Below are 22,071 nucleotides of genomic sequence, written 5' to 3' on the forward strand. Positions count from 1 at the left end.
ATCAAACCTCAGTAGGCTGATAGCTGTAGAATCATGGTATAGATAAAGGAGGTTCTGTGTTTTGCAAACTTGCACAAGCAGCAACAGGCAACTCCGGCCATGTAATTTGACTCTTTATACCTAATTAGTACAATATGTAATTTGGAAGTCTTGGACTTAATTATACAACATTCATGCCTGAATTTATTACGTGGGTAGCAATTTTTCCACTGCGTTGTATACCTTGAATCTGTAAACAGGAAAGAGTTTTTGGTGATAAAGCATGTCTAAAAGTATGTAAACAGACCAAAAAGGAAACAGGGGATTCTTCTGCCTTTTAGGGGAGCAGATAATAGTAGATTTTGAGATATGAAAATGCAATGCAAAATGAAATGCAACTATCAACCTATTCTTATTACATTCAAAAACATAGAAAAGTTGTAGCAGAAGAACAATGAAAGTGATAATTTCAGCTGTAACTTGTTTGAAAAGATGGCAGAACCACAGAACATTCAGTGTCAGAAGGGACGCATGAGGAGTCCAGCTAAAGTCCAGCTCTTAGGTGAATGGTCCATACAGGGATCAAACCCCCACTCTCAGTACTATTAGCATTATGCTCTAACCAACTGAGCTAATCTCAGGGTCCTGATACAAATTCTCTATAAACTGCCATATATTTCCTATTAATTTTTAAGCCTCTTACATAACTCTAAATATAAGCCCAAGTTTAGGGTCTTCATCCTGAAGGAAATAAGGATGCTCACTGAAAAGATTACTTGTGTACTTTCAACAGTTACATTTCTCTTAAACATAACCTTTTCAGCTCAAGATTGGTGCATCTGGATTGCTAAAGAGTACCACGAGATAAACCTATTTCTTCAGATCACATGGAAATCTGGGGGGAAAGTAAAGAGCTGGGGAATTCAGAGGGGTTTGAATTATTCATAGCAAACATTTCTTCTATCAGTTTCATCAGATTACAAGGATGAAGCCAAACAGATGTGACCAGGCAGTCGGACAGGGGGAAAGGAGAATTTTTATAATACCAGCTTGTCAAAAGCATCTTCTGGACTGACTTTCTATCGCACAGTGTGATTGGTTGTGCCAGCTCATCACTGGAACACTCAAAAGTGTCTGACAAGAAGCTGATTATTATGGACTAGTTTCTAAGATCAATGCTACAGAAATGGCTCAGTAACCTGTGACAGCAAAATAACCAGGTATTCTAAGCCTCAAAAGTGATCCTTGCTAGGCAGGACAGTGTCAGATGCTACACTGATGGTGTTAAATCTAGTGATAGAAAATGTTTTGGAAATATTTTTTTAGGACAGCACAAAACCAAGCCAGATAAAAAAGCATCACATATCAGGTGCTCAGAGCAAAAACGGGAGAGGGAGACTAATGCCTGTTACTAGTTACAGATCATAAAGCAGTGCAAATCACCATGAAAATTCCTACAAGACTATGAAATTTGATTAAGTCAAAATTTTAAAGTGGAAACAAATATAACAGTACAGAATATAATGATTGCTTAATACTTTCTTAAAATTAGAAATCTCCTACACTGAAATAAGAACGCAATATGGTTCAACACTTACTGAAAACAGCCATTAGGCATAAAATCTTGTGTGATACCTGCAGGCCTATTTGCCAGAAAAGTTACAATTTAGGCAAATAATTTCCTTTAATTAAGCAAAGAAACCTATCAAATTCACATGCTGCCTTTTAGGATGCCAGATCTGCCGCTTTAGGACAAGTCCCTTATAGGAAGGACACTCTCTGTGTTTTCAGAATGTTAATGTTTCTTTCAAGTAACACATCTGCAGTCTAGCCTGCTTTTTTAGAAGTAAACTGGACAGGTATACACTCTTTAAGCTCAGGCTACAAAATAGGCAAGCCATTTTGATCTTTTGAAGCTGTGTTGCTTCAGATCATGTACTCTGAATAACTGTTTCACTTCTTCCTCTTAGAGCTTTCCGAGGAATGACAAACAGGAAATTTACATATGACATTACCCAGTAAAGTAATGGAGAGCTGTTACTGTTTGAACTTTTTTGCTGAGAGTAAGATAACCATGTTCAGTCTGGAACTAAATTAATAGCAGCCCTTAATTTAAGCACAGGGATCGAGAGTGAACTAAAGACACTGTCTGGGCTCTCCTGCACAGAAAACTCTTGAGATTTAGTTGCAGTACTCTTAATTACATATCCCACTCAAAACTGTGGCTTTCCAGTGCTGAAACACCCTGAGATATATCCTCTGCTCTGAAAGGAGAATTTGGAAATAAATGATAACCCATGACACTTCTGAGGTAGGATTTATACAGGAGAGAGAAACTTTTTAGGCCAGGTAGCATAGTCAAAAGAAACCTTTCAGACCCACAAATGTGTTTTCAATGTGTGGCAGACATTTCTAGCTTTTTCTCTTCTGTATTACAAATCCTATTAATTCCTACACTGATGGTAGCCAACGCATCTGAGTACAGAAAGAATTACTAAATGCTTTAGATACTCAGCTTTAATTCTTCTCTAATAAATGTGCAATGTGTGTTTCTACTTTTCTGTACATTACAGAATTAGGGGCCTGAGCAGTCAGCAAGGTACCCATTATCTTTTGTTCTGATCAACATTGGAATCTCATATGAATTTTTGCCATAGCCACTTCCCCAAGCTAGGCATTTCCTAGACATTTCCTTTCCATTGCCACAGAATTTCACAAGTCAGGTATGCAGCATATTGAACAAATCATGCATGGGAGCAGAAGGGTTTGAAATAAAATGCTGGTATAACACAGTTGTAATTAGGGATAACCTCCCACTCACCTCATGAAACTGTCTCTTTTCCCCATGATTGCTGACAGAGGCTTTCTGCATACGTGTTGGGGGTAGTGGGGGTTACATGGTACAACAGGCTGCTAAATGAAGAATTCCTGTAACTCAGGACAGTGTTAAACAAGACTTCTGACTAAATAGCTGAGTGGGCAGCCATCACGGCTTTCATTTTGAAACAGCCGCCCTCCTCGGGTTTCTTTTCCTTTACAGTCTAAATTGCAATGGCCATGACTGGAAATGAATGACTGTGCCTGAACTTTTTGATGTAACTAAGTTACAATGATCCAAAAACTTTATGAAAATTATTTTTTGGAAAATATTATAAAGTCTGTGTAAGCAGCAATAAGGAATCCAATCTGCAAGCTTTGCCTGAATCAAACATTCAGCAACTTGTAACAGAAGTCACAATAACTATTTTCCTTCCCAGCAAAATGCTCCCAAGAGCACAGCTGATAGGGAGACCTGAGGGGAACACAACCCACCTATTTTCTGTCACTCTTAATACTTTTTTATTAATCTTTAACTGTTGCTATACCTGGCCTACTTTTATGAATAGAGTCTGCAAATGTTCACAGGGTTGGGTTTTACTGGCAAACATATCAGCAGAAACTTTCAGAACCAAAAGTTTTGCTTGCATCCTCCAGCCTGCACACCAGAGCAGCATATGAGCACATATAGTCAGAAAGCAGCTAGACAGCATAGCTTGTATTTCCAGAACTTGGAAGTTGCTCATCACTGTAAAATATTGCCCCTTCCAAATAAATTTTCTTGAAAACATCCTGAACCTAAGGAAAATGTACACTGTGTCATTGTTCAATCAGCTCAACTTCTGTGGGTGTGCTCCCATCAGGATATTGAAAGACAACTCAAAATAATGGAACCTATTTATGAGTGCAATGTGAGCTTATGATTCATGAAGAACAGTTTTGAATTCAGAAACAAGTGTGGTTTTAAAAACTTCTTTCTAGCCTCAGTCTGAAGCAGATCAACATAAAATGCCCCTATCTACCTACTTACCTAACAAAGAATGTTTTGACACTAGCTTTGACAGACTTTTTAAAATCAGCTTTACTACTGGCTACTGCCCAAGGCAGCAGTAGGACAATACAACCAACACAGGTTCTACAGATCAAAATTACAGGTTCTACAGATCAAAATTTCAGCTTCATATGTGCACACATAATGGATTTTTTATTATTAATTTTTTGCTAATTTAAGTACAGAAAAGGTGCAACTACATACAATATAATTATTGTTTCTTAACAATTTAGGCTAAAGATGATAATCCTTTGATTTCTACTACCAAGTGTCACTAAGGACCAAGCAATCTTAGAGTATATGCTGATGCTAAGAAAGACTTTAGCCCATGACAAATGCCATGGACTATTTTAGGTACTTTCAGTATGTCCTCAGACCAGCCAGCATATAATTTGACATTCTTCATGTCATGAATCTTGCCTCTGGGTTGATTTGAAAAAAACAAAAGCAAAACCCAGTAAGGCAACAGTGTCTTGAGACTGGAAGCTGTAGGAAAGCTTCACCTGAAAGGATTCCTTCTCAATATTCGGAGCAAAGGAACGTGCCAATAAACTTGCTAATCCAAAACTAGTGCATACAATTCTTTGCATAAGTACCTTTAACCCTACTCTGGTAGATCTTGTTCACCTAGGTCAAATATAAATCAGATGAAATGCAGATGGCAGATGATTTAGCCTCTACAACAACTCACATTGATGCACAGGAAGTCAGACACAGCATTGAAAATCCCAAACCTAGTATTTACCTCCAAGGCACAACATGTATAGTCTACACAACCTACAAAAAGAATGTGTTCTCTATCCCTTCCTTCTAAGTTACTTGATTCCCAAGAAGCTCACTGGATAGTGTACAATAAATAGTACAAAAAGGGCATTTTTATGAAAACATTTGATGAGAGGAAATAAGATGATATCTATATGCAACTGAAGGATCTTAGACATATAACATTACAAGCAAGAAGCACGGATGGCAGTCAGAACTCTACACATCCTTCTCAAGAATATTAAAATCCAGCTTCTTCCCTGACAGCATCAGTGATCAAAAGGCATAAACAATCAGGCTTTCTATGCTAATGATTGCACTGAAATACTTTCTTAAGTAGTTTAACCAATTAGAAGGGGCACCAGCCATTAAACCGAATCTTAATGATAGATTAGTTATTCAGAATCCTTTACAAGAACTATGCAGTTTTTGATCTCATGTATCACTTTCTTGATTTCAGCTGTTTTCAGGTTTTTTAAATAATTAAAAAACCCTTCCCAAACTCTCAGAAAGTATGAAGTTACCAGCCTCCCTGCCTTTATTACCTTAATTTGTGAATCACTGAAAGTTAATATATTTACAGTTCACACATGAAAAGGCTTGGAAGTTTAAGTAATACAAGTTTCTCTCCTATGTGGGCTCTAAAAGAAAGGATTTCTAATTGCTATGAACTGGCAAGGACAGAGAAAAAACTTAAAGTGAAATCACATTTCTTCAATTATATTTCCTTAAGAAGCAGTGTCAGGGTTAAAGTCTTTTTGAACTAACACAAAAATCTTTAAATAAAAAGTTACTGTTATTCAGATGGGAGTGGAGAAGCAGGAATAGGTTTTGTCTCAGGAATATATTGCCTGCAACATATTTCATAGAAAAAGTATTCTTAACTAAACATGTCCTGCAGTGCTGATTAGATTAATACTTGAAAAAATGTGGCCATTACGCATTACATTAACAGAGTCTCACTCGGCTGTTAACTCTATTTAGGCCATATGATGAGCAATCACTGCTATAGAGCAGGATAATACATTGAGTAACTCCATGGTCAAGTCAGAATTAGCAGGAGTATCACATGTTATTGTTAGCAGAAGTAATGCAGACTGTTTAGAGGGTGAGCAATTTCTATCTGCTTTTTTAGCTCTAGAGTCAAGCAAAACCACCTTAGCTTCACCTTCATTTCTCATTTATATGGTGTGATTTTCTTTTTCATGAAAAAACCAAACAAACAAAAAAAACCAAACAACCAAAAAAAAACCCCACCAACAATGCAGAAACACACAGCATGTTTGGTCATGGGTTTTTTTGCTGCTGTGTCCAAATTCACATGCTATCAGGGACTGGCCTCACCTGTGGCAACACAAGTAGTTCTGCCTCCCACCTGCACCTGTGGCCAACTGCCTGAACACACCTCCTCTGCAAAGTACAGATTAAGCAACTCATACACACTCCATTAGAGCAGGTGGAAAATATTAGTCAGGCCTAGCTTGAAAAACTACCAGTGAAGTCCTGCATGGCAGCTACAGAGCGGGTGACTAGTGAGTCACACGTCTCCTAAAGCAACATTGCTCTCCAGAGGGAATTCAATCCTCACTCAGCCAGGTTGGCAAGGTGTGTTTTGAAGGCAGCCTGGCTAAGTACATTTGGGGCCATTATCTGTCTTGATTCCTACCAGTATCAGACTTCTCTAGGCCTTTGTATTAACCTGCAGAAGACACAGCTGAACTCTGCTAACATTCCTGTTCAAGCTCTGGGTAGAGAATGAAATAGTGTATAATTCTTTTTTATTTTCTTTTTTAGCCACCTTTCCTTTGGTCAATAAAAAATGAGGTATTTTGAAGTTGAAACTTCTGGGGCATTACATACTGGTTTCATAATGCTAACAACTGTATATCAAGACAAGCACAAATACTCCTTTAAAAGGGGCTTGGGTTTGTCTCAGAGCAGAACAGGAATGTTTAGGAAAATACAAAAGTTGTGCAGGTTAGAAAAGCATTTCCCTAACAGCTATAGCCTTAGTTATGGGAGGCCTCCAATGCTATTTAATATTTCAAACAATTTTGGTTTCAATTAAATTAATAGTTGGGAAAATAAAGAAAGGTCTGGAAAGGGGGTAATTTTTTCCTATCCTGAGGGAAAATTCCAATTACTTAAATTTTTCTTTTGCAGAGAAATGAAACAATTGTTGTAAAGGGGAACACTGGAAAATGTCATCCAATCTGATTCTGAAATGCAGTTTATGCAGTGAAGCAACATTTGTGTGGATTCAACTAATTCACTCCATTTCAGAACACCAGCCAGATAACAATTTCAGGGTCACTGTAAAACTATTAGGATTGTTAATGGTCAGGGTCCACCCCCTTTCCCAGAAGCACCTTAATGTTTTAGGCATATAAATCAGTGATGTTTTAAGAATGCCTCTTCACAAGGCAACATAAGCATTTTGGTCCATTACACAGAGGCAGTTTAGTCACACAAGTTCCCTTGATGCTGCAAGAGAATGCAGGACCTGCCTTGGAAGGCTCTGCCCCACTGATTGAGCTTTAAGTTGTAAAATACCAGACTTCCTGAAGTATTTATTGCTAAGGATGTAGAGAAAGATATACAATGCAGCTTTCCAAAGATAGATATTAGTCCATAGTCACAGAGTCACAGAATAGTTTGGTTTGGATGGAACCTTGAAGAGTACTTAGTTCCAACCCCCTAGATGTGGGCAGGGACACCTTCTACTGGATCAGGTTTCTCAAAACCCCAACCAGTCTGGCCTTAAAAACTTCCAGGAATGGGACACCTACAGCTTCTCTGGGCAACTTTTCCAATCTCACCACCTCCACAATAAAGCACTTCTTCCAGCTATTGGTTATCACAGTACAGCAGCATTTAACACCAAAGCACTAAATCACTATTCTCCAAAGTTGTTAGGTCCTATCAAGACATTCAGTCACTTGGAAGCATAAGTTATATCTGAATGTGGTCTAAATATGATCCCCGACTTCCTATAGGCTCTGGCAGGTTTCATCTTGGGATTTTGTGGATAGTTTTGCAAATGCTATCCAAGATCTAGTCCGCTGTCATCTGGAAAACTTAATGCAGAAATCTTTTCAGAGAGATAATTCACTTTCCCTTTGCTTTTAGCAACAATTCTGTTTATAACTGGTCGGAAAAGTGCTAGGAACTCACATCCAGCAGTCAGGATTTTTATTCCAGAATATGTAAATGAATACTGTTTCAAAAAGACAGTAAATTAAACCAAAGACAATAAAATAAATACTGCAGTCAATACCTGACAAAATATTATCACATTCAGCTGGTTCTTGTCCTATGGACACTTGTTCTACAGCAGGTACTGTTTTCTGGAAACTATAGCTAGAAAGATAAACTCCAGGGAGAAAAATCTTGAAATGGCCTCAAACAGCTCTAAAAAATTTAGATCATTAAGCATTCATGTCTTGAAAAAATAATCTAGCTTTCACTAAACCGGTATCCATCCCTTTCACTCTATATGCAAGCAAATACATCTCATCAGTCCCTTCACAGACTTCAACTATAAGCACAGACACTGATTTCATTAGTTGCACTAGGCTTTGTCCTCTCCTCATCTGAAGCACCATGCTTGTGACGGCAACCCTGTGCTACTAAGTGAATCTCACATTTACACTGAGAGTACCCAAGTGCTTTTCCAATCTTTATTCTGATTTATCTACTTCTGCCATAAGTCTACCTGCAAAAAAAAAAAAAAAAAAAAAAACAAAAAAACCCCAAAACAAAACAAAAAAACCCCCCCCCAAAAAAAAAAAAAAAAAAAAAAACCCAACACCAAAAAACCCCACATGCAGCTGAGAGGGGGGCATGCTCACTTTCAGAAGTCAGTGAAAGAAAGGGGGTGTGGAAGAGGAACTCTTTATTGTTGCTCAAGAAAATACTTTTCAGTCAGACTCCAGCAGTGTACTGCCTGATTCCTGTCTTCAGCAGCCCAGTTAAAGCTGCCTGTGCTTAGGGGCGATTGGCAGTCTGCTCTGGGTTCCTTCACAGCACTGCTAATCTCCACTAATACTCTCCCATGCTTCATTTAATTTCACTCTCAGGGCTCTTTTTCAAATTCTTCCTCAAATCTTAAACCAATGCCCTCATTGTTTAGGATTCCTTTACCCTGACAAGTCTGACCTCAGATATCCTTTCCTCTTTCCTGCTCTGTAACTCAGGCAGTCCACTTACTCATTCATATGGTAACCGCACATAATGGTCTCCACATTAATTAAGTAATTTTGGTTCTTTAAGGTACTACAGAGGGGTTTTCAATCTCCCAGTGCCTTTCAGGCCAATTGAACTCATTTTTTTTGTTGAACAGGCCAGAGAGTACATGGAAGAAGAGCCAAGGAGAACATGCTCGCTCTCCCTCTGGGCCATTCCTTTCATGCTGCTTCAGGGTTAGGCCAAAACAACATCAGCAAGTCTAATTTGCCCCAGGAGCGGATGGGAAATGACTAAAAACCCTGCAGATTAATTTGTGTCAGATGTATGCTTTAAAGCAAGTGAGAGCAAGAGAGAATGTGAGAGCATGAACAGAAAAACATGCTCTTGCTGTGGGACTTAGAAGGACCCTCTTGTTTCAGATGTCTTGTGGGCTGAGTGGCCCTGAGAAAAAAAAAGAAGTACTACCTTTGTTTTACGTCCTCTTTTTGTATTTAATCTTTTCAGCAATCAGACAATTCAGAAAAAAAAAAATCAGAGGCATAAAAAGAAGCAAAACTTTACAATGTATATCGGCTTTGCAATAACTGATGTCCCTTCTAGCAAAGATGGTTTTACACCATACAGGGAAGATGGGCAGAAAAGGAAGAGGTCTGGGGATTATTTTGGGGGGATGAGGGTTGTGTCCCACAGCATTCCAGAACAGCAAAAGGTGGTGACAACCTCATATCACTCTGGAAGATAGTAATGATTAGTGTTACATGGTCAATAGTCTAACAGAACTGAAATTGCAGATCAATACATTATACTGACTAGGAAGCTCAGGTCCTAACCAGTTTTTCTGCTGAATCAGTAGGCCCAAAGCTGCTCCCTGATGGCCAGATGTGATCACCCAGCAGTGGTGTTCTAATGGGAGGAGTCCTAAGTGGCCTGTGGAAACCCAGCAGCTGTAATACTTACTTAGGTGCTACTTGGTGGGACTTAGTAGAGGAAAATGGGTTTTCTTCTGTATATAACTAGCATGTGAGATGAGAAACAGCACGACTGGCAGACTTCTTATTGGTATTCCCAGTAAGGCCAAGAACAGTCATCTCTGTGTCCAATCTCTCTGGTTAACAGTGTTGCGATATTGGAGATGAGTCACGTGTGGTGCTACCACTGTGCAGGAACTGTTCTGCTGCTAAATAAAGCAGATTTAATTTTGTACATTCTTGGGACTCATATCCAATCTGATCTGCTCACCACATCTAAAATCATGTGTTTACTTTTTAGGCAGCCTTGCTGTTTAGATCTTAGATGACTGCCTCAAAAATTCTAGGGAAGCTCAAAATAAGCCCCATAAAAAACAATGTGCAAAATTAGCATGGACTCATTTCTGGTGAAAGCTAGTTCTGCTTCAAAAGCTTCAAGCCTTACTCTTCATTCACACTGTTCCTAATCCTTGTCTTAATATTTTTATGAGATAGAAATAATAACACCCAAAGTCCTACCCGAAGTCTGAATCCCAATCTGATTTGGCAGCATAAATCTAACCATAAAAAAATCTTCCAAGAGAGCCAAACAGACAAAAAGCCTCAATCTAAGAAGAAAGTGAAGAAGTTTTGCAGAATTAGACCTTAAATCTTGGTTTCGGAACAGACTAGCACTTAGGAGCCTCTGTCACAACTTTCAACAAGATGTCAGATGTAGTTAATACGACATCTAATATTGGTGCAGTTATACTGTTACTCTTAGCAGTATCACCTATTTCAATCTAGAAAGGAAATATCAGGACAGGGAAGAAACAACATAAGATGCCTTTATATCTATAAATGAGGTTGTACTGGGGGTTTTTCAATAAAAACACATACCAGCAACCTAAACGGTTGTACTAGTGCCAGATCTTCTATATGAGACCAAGAGCCTCAGAAATCTTGGATGTCTGTAGCACACCAGTTTCACTAGCATATAATAGCAGGTAATAGCATTTCCAGACCCACATCAGATCACATCTGAGAAAGAGAGAAAGTCTTCAGTTACTTAAGAATTTTGAAAATATTTTTAAGGTTGATGAAATGTGTAAGAATTGGCAAGTTAAAAAATAAAGTAATCCTTCTCAAAGGAACAAAATCAAATAAAGCCTTTCAGAAGATACAATAAAGAAAGGAAATAGAAACCTGTATTAGTGCTGATTCTACTGGCAAATCTCTCCCAACAAACCATACTTGAGGAAAATGGTAACAACAGACATGGCAATTCATGTAATGCTGTCTGAACATTTTTATCTGAGACAAGATATGCTATTATCTTCTTGTATACAAGAACAGAGTCCTAGAGAAGATAAATTCAATAATATCTATATTCTTAATTTCTTGATTTAGATCACATAGAAGCTTAGAAACTGTCAGGGGAGGGAGAAAGAGGAATTTCCCTATTTCATCTGATCCATGGGAAAATCTCAACTTCATTAATCTAGTCTATCAGTTTTAGGGTGGCTAGTGCTTGAAAGAAAAAAGGCAGCCCATGCCTGGAGATAACTCATTTGACTGACCTCGATCTGCAGCTCTGTTTGTTCACCACACACATCAGTGCTAGTTCCAGCTCAGGAGAGCAGCTCAAACGCATAACCAGGGGTTTGCAGGACAAGCTTGCTCAGTCCTTGCTTAGGGAAGCTTTAGAAGCCAGGAATCACACCCTTACTTCCTGTCATAGCAGAGCAAGACTAGAAGTCACAAAACCTATCTACTGACTACACTGTCAGAAATGTGCAAGTGTGCACCCAGTAGAGTACTAGTTAGTCTTTCTGGCACCAATGTCTCAATCATCTATCCCAGACCAAACAGTGGACTATGGGAATGTCCCACACTGACAGTTCTTGAAATAGACACAAGATTTGAGAAAATGCCATCAACATTTCCTTCTCCTCAGTGGAGATGCTCTCCAATCCAGATAAGGACAATGACTTTTGCTCATCTTAAGCTGGGGGAACAGTCTCAGTGAGGACTTTGGAATATTTGATTCTTCAAGACTAGCAGGATTCATGAGATCTGAAGCTCATGCCAGATAACAGCTCAGTGAGTTTTTCCTGATCTGTGCCCAGTCTAAGCCCAAACTTGACAACGCTAAAGTACAACTGCAACAGTTCTGAGAGCAGAGCTCACAGTGCTGGTATGAAGAGCCATGAAGACTGTAGGGTCTTCTTGTATGGTAAGAAAATTGTACATGAAGAAGGAGATCTGAATGAACTTGCAGCTCTCTCAACCTTCCTCCTGCCACAAAGACTTTCAGCCCCATTAAAAGTCTGTGTCTGTTACCAATGACTAACCATCACTATAAAAAAGACTACTAGTACTTCACAACTTAAATATCTGAAAGACAGTAGAATCTCAGTTAATAACTCATCATTACCATCACTATGATGTCTGTATTATATTTTTAATAACACAAAAACTTCAAAATAATTATGAAGGCTACAGATAACTTAAAAATCTGATATTCCTGAAAAGCTCCTTGTAAATTTCTCTCCATTTTATTCTACATTTATTTATCCTTTGAATTAATGAAGGACTTAAACCCTATTGTTTGCTTAAATACCAATACAGATTTCTGTCATGAATAAACACAAAGTGAAAAGTAACTAATTGCTTATCAGCAAGGTACATTTGTTCTGCACTTTCAAGAACATCTGCAGAAGTCTGAAGGGCAGAAATCGGATCTCTGAAAGACAGTTTGCCATATCTAATTCTTAGAAAAATAAAAAACCCTAATATTTAAGAAGGCTAGGAGAGTTATAATTTTTTGCTGTAAGCCTCAAAGATTTTGTTTTCAGAGAATTCAGCTAGGATTGTGCATTCTCAACCATTCTGAGTAATCAGGTCTGGTTGTCTGAAATCAATGATTATGAAAAAAATAGACCCTAAAGTTTATCCTTGTGCTTTACATGAATGTCTGATATATCTCTCTCCTTGTTTTTAATTTTTAGACCCAGTCCACTCTGTTCACATTTCTAGGCATAGCAGACATTTGATTTTTATTTTCTCCTTATGTTCAAAATTTGAGCCCTGGACCAACCTGTGGCCTCAGCTGTGCAAATGTAAACCAAGCAACTCTGTTCACTTGACTGAGTTTCCATTAGCAAAGGCATAAGCAAGACTTGGCTCTCACACCTGATGTGCCTTACCACTCTAATAATCTCATCTTGGGATTTCAGAAACAGAAATACTCAAGTGTTCATACCATTGTGCTAAATATGTGTCTAAGTCTATTCCAGCTCAGGCTTTTACTGAAGAACCATTTTAAGAATTGTTTGGCCAAAAAAAGAAATAGATTCTTCGACCTAAGTTTCTAAATTTACTATTTGACTATAAATTTTTCTTTAAATATGCTGTGACTCAGACGTGCATTCATTTGTGATCTGTGTACACAGTGAATAGTTACACACATTTCATATGATCAGACCTGTTTGCTTTCTGTGTAAAACAGAAGAGATCACTGTATCTGAAACAAACCTGAACTTGCAGCTAGAGTAATAAGTATTTTGAATGCAAACAATCAGGTAATCTTGGCCTAAAGTCAGCATGAACCAGTTGATTTTCCTCACTGAACCCCTGCAAATGAGTTAAGTGGGAAAAGGAAAACCTCTACTTTGGTGAAGACAAAAAGGAGCTTTTAGTCTGCTAAATGCAAACCTGCACAGGACCCACTCTGCCTGACCAGGTGACCCCACTTCTCCCTCTCCAATGCCTGTATGCTCCAGCAAACTCCGAGTCCCCTCCCCCAGCTCTTGGGAAGGAGGGAAGAAGTTTACCATAGGGAGAAAGAGTTTATAGCTCACCAGCTGTGTGAACAAACTCAGACTTATTTGGCTCTATGAACAGGGCTAAATCAATGAAACATCAGAGCTCAAAATTGATGCTTTATTTCCTTCAGTCTGAGGTTCTGCTCGCTATAAACATGATCTGGAACAGCACGTGTGAGACTGTAAAGCAAAAAAGAAATGAAAACAAAATGTGATTGCACGTGAGATCAATTCCATGCTGACGTGATAATACGTTCAAAATTCTCATTTCTGTAGAAAGCTGACCACAGGCACTTCATCAATCAGTATTTCGATTTGTAATGCGTTCCGTATGGGTTTCTGTCATTACTTAATGAGGAACATCCCCTCTGAAAACATCTGACTCTTGAGCTCTGCATCGAGAGAGCTGCTCGTGTTTCAACCACGTTTCCCAGAAACTGAACACTCAGCAACGTATTCATTTTAGTGACAGCCACCACTAATGAGAAACAGCCGTGTGTTCGTTGAATTTTTACAAGCCAAAGAAATTTATATTAGCAATGAAAAAAAAAATTCTCAGATTCATTTACACAACTGAATCATTAGAATGTTCAAAATCTCCAAAATTTCAATTTTAACATCCTAAGGCTCATACTGAGTTGGTGTTTGTACTTCTCCTGTCTTACTTTTCATAGTTTCTCTCTCTAGTTAGGCCAGTTGTTCTGACATGTGGTCTGCATATCAGGAACAGGAAGCTAGGGCATGAATTGGAGTGTTTATCACAAGCTGAGAGCTAGTAGGAAAAATAAGTCCATCAGAAGTAAAAGACTCATACAACAATCAGTGATTGCATTAGATCAGAAGGGCCTAAAGAAAGCAGTTAGAAAAGCTGAGGCATTTAATTGGAGAGTTGAATTATTTTCCAGTTTTCTCTGGTCTCAACATCAGGGGATTACTTATCTCAAACCTTCTTGTTTTTTGGATTTGGCTTTTTTGGGGTACTTTTTCTGGGGATTATTGGGGGGGGGTGTAATACAGAGGAGTAGCTGTGCAAGATTTTCAATTGCCAATATATGAAATTTTTTTAAAACTACCAGACCCACAAGACATGCAAGTTGTGAAAAAACTAAAATTCAGACTACTTGTAAACAACTATTTCAGAAGACTGGAGGTAGCAAGTGCTGTACCTTTACTTAGAAGAGTCTCTACTGGTTATTCAGGGCATTACTTTGAAATGGTCATTAAAAGCAAAATAATAAAGTGGCTGGATGTTCAGTATGCCACAGAGTCACATCAGCAGAATTTCTGTGGAGAAAACTTGTGTTTCACTAATCTGCTAAGAATTATTTAAATCTACCAAGAAGACACTAACAAAGGATAATTTGTTTCCACAATGAACCTTACAGAGATGAAGCAGGATACTGGGCAAGACAAAGCTCTGGTAAGAATGAGTGTAGCAACCCTCCAAGATCATGGGTCAGGTGCTTTATACCTTCACTCCCAGGGTCTTCAGGAGGATTTGTTCCAGAAGTAAACACTTAGAAATAGAAGGAAGAGTTTTATAGCTGCCTAAATTTATGCTGGAATCTTCTTCAAGGCAGCTTACAAATAATTTCTGAAAAAATTAAAACTGTATTTTAATTAATAGTATCTGATGACTAAATAAGTCAGAGATGGAAAGTCAACTTGTATACTAAGTTCAAAGCATGATAATTAACACTTCTCATTTTTTTAAAACGTATTTCACAGGAGTACATTATGTTTCATCACACTAAGAAAGTTTACATTTCCCTTCTAAATTCACTACTCTTAAGACAATAGTCCCTCTGAACTTCAGTTTAGCTCCAATAGCAACACTTGATCTTCACTGTAGAAACTAGTTATGACCTTGGCTGCTCATAAACAAAGAAAGAAATTAAATCCTAACCTCACAAGTGACAGGAAGACCACCTAACTTCTAGGTTTCTTACCAGATTCAAATGGAAGAGTCAAAAATTTATTCCATCAGAATAGTAATGGCCAAAACAAAAAAACTCAGAAAGCACATGGTGTGAGCAGCTGAGTCTCTTAAAAAGCATGTCTAAGGTAAGGACTTTTATAAGGGATCAGAAAGTTTCAAGCACTTTGAAATATGAGAGAGAACAGAGGTAGAAAGTAGAAAACAAAATCCTATCTGGAGAAAAGCATTTGAGATGAAATATGAGGAAAATACTACAACTAGAAATTAAAAGAAAGCAATTCAGAGAAGGAAATTAAACAGTGATCAGGGAATTTTGATCAAAAATTGCAGGTTTATATAAAAGACAGTTACTGAGCTTCAAGACATGACAGCTATCATTTTACAGAAGAAAATAATGGCAGACAATGGAAAAAAAATAGATGTTTGTTAATAGATTTCTAGAAGCAAAGCCAAGGAAATAGGAACATGAATGTTGTCATGTATAAGCAAAGCACACAGTACCCTGAGCTCGAGCTCCAAGCACCAAGACCAGGCATCAACACAAACAGCCCTAGCAGGAAGGAGAGCAAAGTGACAGTGCACAAGTTAAGTATCAGGCTAGTCCAGGTAACTGGCCTGCAGGTGCAAAAAATAAGGCTGAAAGGATGTTTTCTCAAAACAAGAAGCTGATTGTAAGCACACCTGAAATGGACTATTGGTGTGTGCCTCACCACATTGCTGATCACTCAGATTACTCTCCTGACCTTCTTACTGCCTTCATTCTGAAAGTGTATATGTATTGAACTCAGTCTCTTTTGTTTCATTTCATCCCTAAGTTGTGACAGAATGACTTTTCCACCCAGTAAAGAGCTTGTAGGCTTTATGCATGCCTTGTCCCTGTGAGTTGTTCCAGTGTGTTTCCCAAAGATGTTGTCAGAGGTACACTTCAACTATATGTGTTTAAGTGTATTTCCTTCTAAGGACTCACAGGTTCATCTCTGAAAAACAAATTATGCCAGATCTGATGCTGGCTAAATTTTTAACTGAAACTTTCAGAAATGTTCCATTTTTTGCTGTCAGGGGTGCATTTACCACATTTCAGCTGTTTGGAACCCAAAAAGTATGGCAGTGGCATTAACAGGTCTGCTGCTACCAATGTCCTACCTACCTCATGCAAATGAAAAGATTATCCCAATCATTCTGTGGTGATAGAGAGCAAGGTAGAAGTGTTGGACCATGTGTATGCGTCCAACCATTTGTCTGTCTGAGAGAAATTATTCAAAATCTCAGTATACAAAAAGGTAAAATTGAGATGAATCGCAAATTATTTTAGTCACACTAGTAAACATTTAGCTATCTTGCTCAGATATAATCCTATTCCCATTTGAGAAAATTTAGAAGGCTACATATATATATGTAGGTATTTCTAAATTACAGCAGCAGTAAATAGTAATCCCTTGGTACCAGAAAATGTACTAAACATGATATTTTGCTTTTCTTTGGATTACTGTATTGATGTTAAATATCACAATACTGTCATTCTCATTTGCAGTGAACAAATTGAGAGGGCTAAACTCTGGCTAGTTGCTTATGGGCACAATTTCAGAAAACTGAACTTTGGATACTCCACCTGTCCAAAACTATCTTCCTGATCTTGGGTAGAAGGTACAGTCCAGGACTTTATTTCTCACAGAGAAAGCTGAAAACCTGACGTTGGAGAAGATAGGCACACTGATCCAACCAACATGATTGGGAACAGCATTAGACTTGAATTTGTAAAAATAGATTACAGTTAGTTTTCCTTTAAAGGGATCCAGGCTTCTTTCCAAAGATAGAGAAGAAGTGTTCGCAGGGACTCACTTTTAATTTTGTGCTAAACCCTGAATGGCAGTTCACCTTGCTCCATCATGTTCCAGAAAAAAATTGGGACCTCACTGACAGATGAGAGACAAATGAGTAGAAAGAAGTCTTTACAATGACACAAATAAGTAGTTACCTCTGTTCTGCTGAGGGGAAGAGACACAGATATCTGGCAAAACTCACTGCACTTCTTTTGCCAAGTACCTGAAGGAGAACCAGCCTTGGGTTCCTGCCACTACCACAGGCTTCCCCTTGCAGATAACTAATTACTTATAACTAACCAGCACTGTCACTCTGTTCCCATTACTAATAACTACTTATTAGGATTATTGTTGTGACTATTATGCTAGTGGTCGACTAAATCCCAAGCTCCCAAGTAATTTTTTATTCACGCAGAATTATTCTCGGGAGGTAAAACCTGACTTTGGCATGATTATTTGGTCAACATTACTCTTCTGTTTCCAGAGCTGTGTGGCAACATTATTCCTTTCACCACCAGTAATAAACTTACCTAGTTATTTTGCAAGAGCAGATGGGCTGCCACTCTCTTCCTCAGCTCTGAGGATGGGGAAAGTAATTTCTAATCATATTATTGTTTTGGTTTGGGATTTTTACTTAAGAGTCAGAGAGAGGGTGACTCATGATCTGTTTGCAATTCAGCAGCTGCCTCCTACTGTCCCCCTGAATCGTGAGTTTGAATGAAGCATTACTGCCATGATCTTTAACATTTATAGAAAGGGCGTGATTAACCGACCCTTCATTTCATAGCCTTATAAAACATTCTTGCACAACGGGGCTAGCTAGCTTTTGTTTGGAAGGGATGCAGTGAAATCTGACAATTGGATTGTGTAGTGTCAAAAGAAATTTAATCACAATTATTATTTTCATTTCTTTTAGCACTGATTTAAGTAGTTGCTTTGATATGAGGTTACTATAGGAAAGATCAGTCATTTTAGAGGTATCTTTCTGAAGCCATAGCTGAACATTTTAAAGAACTGCCATCTATGACAGTCAGCCTCTTTAATTTTCTGAACTTTCACTTAATGTAGAATATCCTTTTAATTATGGAAGATCAGATACATCTGCTGTGCACAAGATTTAGAGTGACATAAAAAGTAGAGGTATAAACTATGAAACTTTGAAAACTGATACAAAATTTCAGGTATGCCCTTCTGTCACAGTCTTATTTTCCATGGTATTACCAGCGAGGAATCCCTGTAAACAGTTGCTGATGACACATATGAACCAGAATGTATGAAGTGCAGGTTCAGGTCCCACATGTGAGAATACAGAATGTCATTTTGATCCCCTTTTCATCAAGTGTATTGGCAACCACCTCCTAAATACTTCTGGGTCTCATGATAAGCTGAACTTTTTGGATGCAGTTTTGAGACCATGAAGTGATTTAGGGACTTAGTAAAGGCATCATGATTTTCAGTATGTTAAATGCTGACTGTGAGGATCTAAGACTTATGCCCCATTATTAAGCCTGACCTTTAGCATACCCTGATGTTCAACTTTTTTCAGTAACTTTGAGAGGCAATTTATGCCATGCTGCTTGCCATGTGTGACTAACATAGCAATGTGTTTGATTTTCAGCTCTTGTTATGCACCCTCTCCTTAAGAAGTGCTCTACAACAACACTTATACAGGATGAAAACAATAATCACCACCCTAATTTATGTTATTAGTTACTTGGCATTACAAGACATTATTTAACATTGGATCTGCCCATAAAAATTGTAGCTGTCCCTCAAAATCCAAATTAATTTTAATGTTTAAGGGAGATTGTTAAGTAACAATAAAAAAATACTGTGTTTATTTGGATTAGCCCACTTAAAAGGAATTCATGAAGCTTCATAAATCTTACAGCTTATGCAATATGCAAACACTAATTTTATAAAAACTATGTGACTTGACACTAACAACCTTTTTAGAGTGTCAAGGTAGGTGTCACTGTTGAAGAGCAATTATTTAATATATTCCTCAAAATATGAAAAAAAGAAAATTCAAAGCTGGTAAAATACAGGTAAATGTCTTCTTGACTATCACTGTTCTACTCATTACACACTAATTCCAGAGCACATGAAAACTGATGCTTGGTGTAATTTCATGATGTCTTATACAAATATAATACATCAAAATTATGTAAGTATAATAACAGCTATTTCTTATTTAATATTGTCTTTCCATAGGCAGTAAAAGCAGAAAAGTGTACAGATCCTTATTTGTGCTTATAGAGTTCAGAGTAAGATAATCAAATTGTGATGAGAAGCACTATTGTGCTTGATCAATACAGCATATTTTAATATATAGGCAGCATAGTACTGCTGATGTCTTTTATTCATTCTGTTGGCTGAATGAAATACTTAGATATTCAAAAATGGTGATGTTAGGTTCTTTAGTTAGACTGATGTCACCTAAAAGCTTTATTAGATTTTAAAACATTGTTTTTCATATCTCTTTAATCATTCCCTGAGTACAACACACATATGAATAATTCATTCCTGATAAATAATGGAAATAATTTCCCAAGGTGTTGCATATTTACTCAGGATTCACAATCCCTTCCTTTAATAATTGTAAGCATATTTTGCTGAATTTGTGTTAGGGAAGTTAATGCCCCAAAATCAGCATTTTCTGCATTAGCCTTGTGGATGGTGTTTAGCCAAAGGCACAGCTGTTTGAGCAGTTCTTTGTGTGGGTTACCAGGGAATGCCCACAGAAAGCCTGTTTGTGTGCTTTACTGGGGGAAGGGCTTCTGTACATGCATTGAAATGTATTTTCTACTCACATTGTACAGTCTCCTTCCAAGTTTTGAATCTCCTGGCACATTTTTATGCTTCCTGATGACCTCATCATCATCATATAAAACATGACTTGAAGGAAGAGAAAACAGGTGGAGGCTAAATTTTAGTGCTTCCCATACTGTCCTCACTGCTCCCTCCCACCAGGCTGCCTTCCTTCTCCTCCTCCTCCCTCCTCACTTCAGTTACCCAACAAAAACCAACAAGTGACAAACTAACCAAGGAAACGTTTCATAAGAAAAAATTCCACGGCACCCTCTTCCTGACACACACACACACAAAAGGCAGCCTTAGTAATAACCACAACCATCCAGCAAATCCAAAAAAGCCAACATAATGAACACACAAAAGTGTAAACTGCTAAACTGTGATATTCAGTTAGTTCTTGGCAGAAGAGTTTTAAAATAAATAGGGTTGACATTTGATCAGAAATAGACACTTTTTCTTTCTTTTCCTTTGTTTTTTCTTTCTCTTTTCCCCTCCCTTTTGTTCCCCCTCTTTCTTCTTTTTTTTTTTTTTTCTAGAAATGAATTATATTTGGAGTTCACTGGAGCATAGATAAATGCGAGCTAACATGTTTTTAACTTGATTACATTCTGAGGTGATGTATAGAGGCACATAGCTACAGTAAGTGACTCCATGGAGAAAGAGGGGGAGGGAGGGAGGGGAAAGCCCTCCGCGGATATGATAAGGAAAGCTGGGATGAATTGTGGGCTCTGTTCTCTGTTATCCAAGGGTGGCTAGCTGCTGCTGCACTAAAGGCCTTTATTCCCTGCCTGTGGGAAAGTGGTGGGCGAAGGCTGCGTTCTCAGTTACACTGCACATGCAGATTTTAATTAGCTGGATTAAAAACAAGACCGTATCATGTCCTTTAGCAGTATTCTATCTAGAAACAAAAGATTTTCTTTCTTGGCTTCTGCAAGCAGCACAGTACAGCATTAATAAAAAAAAGGTCATAGCAGTTCAAGATGAAAGGTCACACATGATAGAAACTCTGTGTGAGGGGGACATCATGTTTATCTCTATGATAAAGGAGCTCTGTCCAGGCAGGTCAGCATGCCATGCCTCAGCAATAGGAAAATATAAACATATGGAGTGGATAGATGGTGGAATGGGAAGTATGGAAAAGCAAGTCCAGTTGTGGAAATAGAGGAGAAGGTGAGGGGGGGGAAGTAGAGCAAATTGTTAGAGAGAGAATATAAGCTGAAAGGCTCCAGATTTAAAACACCCTAAGAGGGTCAAAAAGAACCTGAGATGAAGCCTGGGGTGATGGCTGCATAGCACAGCTCAGAGCCTGTGCATAGTGAATAAGTATCGAGTCTGTGGTGACACCCTCTGCCAACAAGGAGGGAGCATCAGCTCAGGCCACTGAGCTACGTCCTTGCACACCACAGCCCACTCACACATGGGCAGAGCCTGCATCCTTCTGTCCACAGAAAGACCATGGAGATACTCATCCCTGGGTCAAGCTTCAAGCCTCTAATCCCATAGGCTCCCCAGAATGAGTGCTTGAGCTGAGATTGGGGGTTTTATGTTTTATTTGGGCCATTACAACTATTGTGCTGAGGCTTTGTATCCTAGGTTTTTGTTGTTTTCTTTTTTTAATGGGGAGTCTGGCTTTCCCCTAGTGAAGACCAAAGGAATCTGCACGTACTTCCAAAGGAGCATTAGCCCTGGAATGCATGGAGCACTTTCAACACCAGCATTATCAGCAGGAGGGAGATGCAAGCCCTCTTTGACTTCTCATAAGATCAATATGCAAAAGTAAACACATTATGGTCTTGCAAACCTTAATTGAAGCAATGGTCTCAGTAGGTTTGAGTAGAGCCACTGCCATATGCAAGCATTCATGGGAGAGTGCTTCATGACTGCTGGCAACATAGAAAAGGAAGGAAAAGGGAGGTAAAAGCACATT

Source organism: Myiozetetes cayanensis, unplaced genomic scaffold (genome assembly GCF_022539395.1).
Source record: "Myiozetetes cayanensis isolate MyiCay16 unplaced genomic scaffold, myiCay2020 scf2-11, whole genome shotgun sequence".
In the NCBI taxonomy this organism is placed as follows: domain Eukaryota; kingdom Metazoa; phylum Chordata; class Aves; order Passeriformes; family Tyrannidae; genus Myiozetetes; species Myiozetetes cayanensis.